Raw genomic sequence first — 8048 nt, 5'->3', positions numbered from 1 at the left:
TAGGTTCATTAAGTCTATGCTGAAACAGTCAGATACTTTATACAAAACTAGACCTCAAACGTACCAGTCACGGCCTTAGGCCCAAACAACTCAATTAACATCCAATTCACCACAATCCAGCCAATCAGTTACAAACACAAGTAATGAGGCTCAAACACAATCAAGAACAATTACATCAAGTATAGCAACTAGCAGTTAAATAGAATTATTCATTTAGGCAAACCAATTACAATATACACACCCAAACAATATCACATAGATGCATATGATGTATGTCTGTCCTACTGGCCATGAGCTCACGCGTCGGTTATGTTGCCAGACCCGACTCGGATAAGCGGGATTAGACCACCATCCTTATCCGTAGGTTCCATAGACAAGCGGGAATTAAACCACCATCCTTGCCCGGAACACGCAAGCGGGATTAAACCACCGTCCTTGCCTCCACAGTAAGCAGGATTAAACCACCATCCTTACTGGGTACATAAAATAATATGCAAGCGGGATTACACCACCGTCCTTGCTGAACAATTTATCAATACGTGAGCGGGATAAAACCACCGTCCTCACTGCAGGCGGGACAAAACCACCATCCCTGCATAATGGTTTACGCACTGAGCAAGCGGGACTAGACCCACGCCCCTACCAACAATCTCATAGATCAAATATTCTTTTCTTAAAAGAATCATTGGAGTTATTATTATTAAATAAGCCTTGAATATTTATTTTGATTAACTCCTTATATTTTTTATAAAAATTTGGACATAATATCCTTTAAAAATAGGACTTATCCACCCTTACGGGTTCCTTCTTTCTCAACAGTTCATCAGCCTCTTTCAGCATTTGCCACAGCAATATATTCTCAAAAACATTTGATAATAGAAAATCTATTTCTTAAATTCCATATCCAAGATAATTACCAACACAACTTGGCAGCCTGATTTCCATTTTGTTTTGTAAAATATCAAATGAATTTGGAATTGCGCAAACTTTATATCCATGCGACCGTCTCGGATTAAGCTTTCTATTAAATCAAAAAGCATAATTTTTCGCTGACTATAGCTTCGGGAATATAAGCAAAACCGTGACTGTTCTGCAGTGTTTTAAAACCAGAAGATAGCAGCACCATACAACATTTGAAATTTCATATAAAATCCAAATTAAATCCAAATACCTTAAAAATTAATGTGGTTAAACATAACTCATCCAAATTTCTTTCTCAATTGGTTCCAGGGTCATACCATTTTTAATGAAGGAGTTACGTAGCTTGGAAGTTAGGTAATCCTCTGCAGAAATCTGTTTTACAAATCATTGAACACAACCTCTTCCAAGTCCCATAACTCACTTATTAAAACATGGAAAACCCTGAAATTTGAATCATATATACTAAACATACTCAACTTTCACCTCCAATTAGTTTCATCTCAATATCACTCCAGAATTAAAAATTATAAAACCTCAAAGTTACTGACTTAGAAAACAAAGCCTGACTTTTACTGCATAAAACATCTTTCTTTGAAAATCCAAATCTTTAAAAACACAACTCTAACAATTCTAAATTTTTATAAAATTAAAGTAATAAGACCAAAGTTTCATTTAAAATTGGTTCCATTTCAAAATTCCAACTGCAGAATTTCCAATAGAGGAATCAAGTTGCTGCTGCGTTAAACGTTTTGCAGAAAAACCAGTTTTGACATCCATAATTCAAAAATTCACCATAAATCATAAACTTAGTGAAAAAGTCTCAAATTCAGCAGTCCAGTTCCCTATATCCCCAAGCTCAATCCAGACTTGGTCCCACGTAATTCTGATAATCACAGAAATAGTTATAGTTTTTCAAAGTTTCCGGCTTCCTTTAAAAATAATGCAGAAAATCAAGTTTTACATTTTAACTTTGAAAAATCATAACTAGTTCTATAGTTAATTCAAACTTCTCAAAATTGAGTCCCAACAACAACTTTTATTATACTTTACTCAGCCTTTGCTCTTATATCATTTTGATTATCGTTGAATAACGGATTCACTTCCAAAGTCACCTTTTAATTTCAAAAATCAGTTTTTCAGCAATCTATTTAGTATTCAAAACCCAACCCTTCAAAACCCCTCAAAACCAATTCCAAATCAACCACCAACCAAGTTCATTAACATTAAAATATACCAAATAACAACTCAACGGCAACAAATCCAACATAACCCATTAACATTCAGAAATTCTCAACAATTAGTCATCAAGCAATTCCCAATCCACATAATCAATCAATATCACTAATCAACAATTCCAAATAACAATCTCAACCATTCCAATCACAATTTCAGCCACAATTCAATATTCACATAGTCAATCAATTACTCACAGATATTAAATCTATTTGCAGTTATTCAATAAACCTTGTAGGCATTCCTAAATTAAAATCATTTTAAACCCCCTACCTCAATGTCACATTAACAACGCAATTAAACCAAGCAGCAGCCTCGGTGACGTTTTTCCTATGAGTTCCCTTCCTCTAGCAACAACACAGTAGCTCGGGACCTATGTAGCAGCATCAGAATCATCAAGAGCGGCTCCAACATTGGTTCCCGACGACTCCAATGGCACTAGCAATCTCCAAATAGAGCCGGCAGCTGCCTCCAGTAACGGCGGCGGCAAGGTAATTTTACAATAATCTCTTTATACAATACAAGCAGTTTCAGAGACAAGCTTCAAAGTAGAAACAATTTGGTAGGACAAGGAAGCAGAAGCAGGGGCAGAGCTTACCAAAACAGTAGTGGTTCTAATGGTGGTTTCCTGGGCAGCTCGAATGTTGGCTCCTAGTGGCAGAGAGCTCCGGCAACTCACAGAACCCAGAGGCAGAGGCAGAACAGGGGATAAAAATGAGCACTGACATGGATGAATTGTTTCAGACCTCAGCAAGCTTCAACGACCTTCCCGGAGACAGCTACGGCGGCGCGGTGGTTTGGCGACGGCAACGGGAGGCACAGCGACGCCTTCCTCCTCCTGCTCTTGGCTCAGGCTCGTCTCCCTCCTCTGGCTCCTTCTGCGAATGTCCTCTCCTCGCGAAATGGCGGCAGCGTCGCGGAGCTTCGAATAAAACTATCTCCGAATCTATTTAATTATTTCTAATAAAATAATTTCTAAAATTATAAAGTTTAAACTCAATAAGGTAAAATCACAATTTATTTATATTTAGATTTTTCAAAAATGCGGGATGTTACATGTCACACTAGACACCTCTGATCATGCTTTAGAGGCCCTCTTGCAAATCCCACATATTACTCTGGCCCGTGATTCTTACCCTCAGATAGTGAAGGAATTGTCATCGGGCAAGCTGTCATTGGATGTCGTCCTGAAGAAGATTGGCACACCTGATGCCAGATGGGAGTACAGCAGGGGAGAGAACGCGGTACCACAAAGTATTGCATGCACTGACCTGAATCCTGAGCCGAGGATCTGACAGCAGATTATTGCCGACTACATCCTGCCGAGCATGCATGCCACGCACATTAGAGTCCATGTGGCGGTATTACTGTGGGCTATTCTGGAGGGGAAGAGTATCTCTGTTTTTCTCCTTATCAGAGACTCAATGTGGAAGGTGACCCAACAGCAGAAGTACAACATTCTCTTCCCATCGATGGTCACTAGATTAGCTGCTTTATTTGGGGTGGAGCGTCGTCTGACAGACTGGACGTATGTTCTTGTCAGCAAACAGCCATTTCTTCCATATGGCGATTACGAGGGACCGCCACAGAAAAAGAGGAAGACCACTGAGCCACCATCATCCTCAGCAGAGCCTTCAGCACCTCCTGCTCCTCCTATGCCCACACCCCGACTTCAGACACCGTATGAGCTGGGTCGGGAAATCCTTGAGACTCTTTACCACTTTGAGCACCGCAACGCTCGTCACTTCCAGTGGATTGTGGCAAAATTTTAGGGTCGAGACCCTGGGCCACCTCCTCCGGATACACCAGAGCCAGAGCCTAAGACTGAGGAGGCGGCACCGAAGGAGCCAGCAGCTGAAGCTTGCCAGACAGTCGACCACCCTGAGCAGAGAGCGGCAGAGTCCACGGATGAGGAGGCTACAGTCCAGATAGTTGAGGAGTAAAGAACAAAATACCTTGTGAGTTTTTGAGCCATATTGACTGGTTACAATTTTTAACCACTAATTTTGTTCATTGAGTGTTATATCTCTTCTATGATTGTAATCATGGTATTGCTTGATTCTTTATTTCCAGTGATTGACATTTTGAATTGCATTGAGTATGATTAAGGCCATTTTTGTTAAAAGCTCACTTTTTCCATATAGCCTACCCTTTGCATCTACCATTGTTAGACCCCTTTGATCTTTATTTATCCCATTGTTCTTGATATTGGTACATTACAACTTTAAGCGGAAAACCATGATTTACCTTAGATTGTAACCTTGATTAGCTTAGGTTGAGAGGTGTGTTAGATTTAAGTGTGGGGGAATTTTAGGAAACATTGGTGGTGAAGGAAAATGTTTAATTTGGGTATTTTATTGAAAATTTTGGAAAATGGGAACAGTCATGTATGAACTATTACACCATATGTATTTGTCTTCTTGAGAAAAAAAAATCATCAACAAAGGTGATGAAAGTTTCCCCAAAGAGAAAAAAAATGAATAAAGAATGCATATGTGAAGGAAATGAAAAAGCATACATGAATGTTTGTGAAAATTAAAAAAATGGGAAGTTAGGATCACATTTTTGTTATTGGATTGATAAAGGTTGAGTTGGATACTTAAACTAATCAAGGATTCGATCGTTCTAGTCCACTTAGCCATATCTATCCCACCTTAACCCTAACCCCATTACAACCATATGAAGTCCTCATGATAATTGTATTCATGCATCACTTGTTTGTCGATTGTTAGATGAAGATAAAATCCTTGAAAGCATGATCAAAAAGAGATTTGAGTGATTAAACCCTAGACACCGAGTGGTTAGAGTGTATACATACCTAGTGAGGGTTCAATTACTTAATCCTACCTTTCCACATCTCTTATCATGAATTCTTGCAAGTTGCTTCATTTTGATGAGTTGAATCAATTCTCTAAATTTTGCTTCCATTCGACTGTTTCCTTGCTTTGCCCTACATGTCTAGACTTTTGCTTGGGAATTTGTTTGTTTGTTTTCACCAAGTTCATAGGAAGCTATAGATAGATATATAAGTATAGATAGTATATAATATACTTGCATGCATATAGATAGTTGCATTTAATAAGTTGATTGTCCCTTTTGATCATTCCCCTTGTTGTTTAGCATGAGGACATACTATTGTTTAAGTGGGGGAATTGATGAGTGTATATTCAATGATATATTTTGACTCAATTTTGGATGGATTCTAGCACAAAAACTCACACTTATACACCAAAATAGCATGATTTTGTGATTCTTCCCTAATTTGATCCTAAATGTGAACACATGAAATTTTGTGCTTAAATTGAGCAGTTTAATTCTACTTTATTGCCATTCGATGCTGTGATATATTTTGTGAAGTGATTTCGAGTCATTTGGGCAAGACTGGCTTGGCAAAAGTGGAAGAAAGCATGTAGAAGGGAGAACACATGAAGAAAACAAGAAAAAGCACACACAGCAAAGTGTGCATGTGCACAAGCATCTGTGTGTGTGCACAAGAAGGAATTTCCATGTTGTGTGCGCACGAGTACCTGTGCGTACCTGTGCGTACGCACAGGTCAACATTCAACCAAGTGTGCGTACGCACATGTCCCTGCACGTGATTTCATTAATGCAACATGTTCTCTGCGATTTCTGAGGCCTCTTGGCCCATTTTGGAAGGCTGGAATGCTATTTCGGAGTGCTATAAAAAGAGAAATTCAACACATATCAAAAGGGGGGAGGGGGACACAATGAGAACTTAGACATAGTTTTACATAATAATTAGGAGTAGGAGTAGTGTAGAGTAGATTGCTCTCTTAGGGTTTCATTTTCATTTCCATTGTAGCATTTTATAGCAAGCTTTGATCTTTGATTTTACTCCTTTAATTGTAAGTACTCTCAATTTCGTCTTTAATTCAAGCACTTTTACTTTCACTTTCTTTTGGTTGAAGTTACTTTTTTATATTTGCAATTTTGAGTTTCTTGAAGTTTTGATTGATGAATTTACTGTTTCATGCTTTCTTTATATTTGATTGCTTGTTTATGTTTGATTTTGTTGATAGTTGGTTATAGTTTTCTACGATTCCTTGCAAATTCTCATGTTTTGGTTTTATGTCCACCAAGTGTTTGTGAAAATGCCACTTGGTAATTTTGAGTTGATTTTTACACCTTGGCTTGTGGTTTAAGTTCCTAGGATACTAGAGTCATAATGTCCGACATTTAGTGGTAATTCTTGAGGAGTTAGTTGACTCTTGTTTCCATTAAAGCTAGCTTTTTATCAACTAGATTGGTAAGTTGGTTAGGACTTATGGATTAAGGTCAATTATGCTTGCTTGACTTACTCCTCGATGTTTGGGGTTGACTAAGTGAGATGAACCCATCATAATTATCATAGTTGTGGTTATGGCGATGATAAGATTCTTTGGATCCTCATTCCCAAGTTAAGGCTCTTTTATGCATTTATACCATTTTCACTAGTTTTGATCTTAGCTCCTTTTCACTTGCATTAATTGCCAATTTGATCATTTCTTAGTTCTTTGATTTCTCAGTTCTTTTAATCTTTCGTTCTTTTATATCAAAACCCCCATTTTCCTAACAACCGAAAGAGTAACATTCCAATTGCATTCCTAGGGAGAACGACCCGAGGTTTAAATACTCTCGGTTTATATTTGATTTGAATTTTAACATTTGATCGTGCGAGTTCGTTGTTGGTTTGGACTATGCTACCAACGAATTGATTCTTGTTTTGATTGATTCTAGATCGACGATAAATTCTCATCTCATCAATGGGTCAGCCCAGTACAAGTAGTTCTGAAGAAGTCTGACATTACCACAGTGAAGAATGAGCATGGAGAACTCTTGGCTACAATAGTGCAAAATTTCTGAACGGTGTGCATTGACTACCGGCGTTTGAACCATGCCACTCGCAAGGATCATTACCCACTTCCTTTCATCGATCAAATGCTTGATCGCTTGTCAGATAAATCACACTACTATTTTCAAGATGGTTATATAGGTTATTTTCAAATCCATATAGCTCTAGAAGATCAGAAGAAAACTACTTTTACATGTCCCTTTGGAACGTATGCATATAAGAGAACGCCTTTTGGCTTATGTAATGCACCGGCTACGTTTCAAAGATGCATGATGAGTATTTTCTCAGATTTTCTTGAGAATTATATGGAAGATTTTATGGATGACTTTAGTGTCTATGGTGATTCATTCGACCTTTGCTTGGATAGTTTAGCTAGAGTATTAGAAAGGTGTACTAGTTCAAACCTTGTACTTAATTCTGAAAAATGTCATTTTATGGTGAAGCAAGGTATTGTTCTAGGCCATGTTATTTCTAATACTGGTATATCTATTGATCCAGCAAAGGTAGATGTTATTTCTGGTTTACCTTACCCCTCCTCTGTGAGGGAAGTCCGTTCATTTCTTGGTCATGCAGGTTTCTACCGGCGATTTATCAAGGACTTTAGTAAGGTAGCACTGCCTTTATGCCGTCTACTACAGAAGCATATAGAGTTCGAGTTGAGTGAAGAGTGCATGGAGGCATTTAACAAGCTGAAGGTTGCCTTGACCCAAGCTCATATTGTGAGAGGGCCTGACTGGAGTAGGCCATTTGAGATCATGTGCGACGCATCAAGCTATACGGTAGGAGCGGCGCTAGCTCAGCGCAAAGGTAAGGACCCATATGTTATTGCCTATGCCTCTAAGACTTTAGACAGTGCTCAGTCTAATTATACTACCATTGAAAAAGAGCTATTGGCTATTGTTTTTGCTCTGGATAAATTTCGAGCTTACTTACTTGGTACTAAGCTGGTAGTATATTCAGACCATGCAGCCTTGAAATATTTATTAGCTAAGAAAGAGTCTAAACCAAGGTTAATTCGTTAGATATTGCTGTTGCAAGAATT

At 38.3% G+C, this 8048-nt stretch overlaps 1 long non-coding RNA gene across 1 annotated transcript; it reads right to left on the bottom strand.

Moving 5' to 3' along the window:
* On the bottom strand, positions 2050-3068 carry LOC110270655. Its single transcript, XR_002360295.1, has 2 exons — positions 2753-3068; positions 2050-2663 (listed from the first exon to the last, which is right to left on the bottom strand). It is a non-coding gene; the product is annotated as an uncharacterized LOC110270655 (long non-coding RNA).

The sequence above is a fragment of the Arachis ipaensis genome, chromosome B04, assembly GCF_000816755.2.
Source record: "Arachis ipaensis cultivar K30076 chromosome B04, Araip1.1, whole genome shotgun sequence".
Classification (NCBI taxonomy): Eukaryota; Viridiplantae; Streptophyta; class Magnoliopsida; order Fabales; family Fabaceae; genus Arachis; species Arachis ipaensis.
This window is presented reverse-complemented; position numbering and strand designations above follow the sequence as displayed.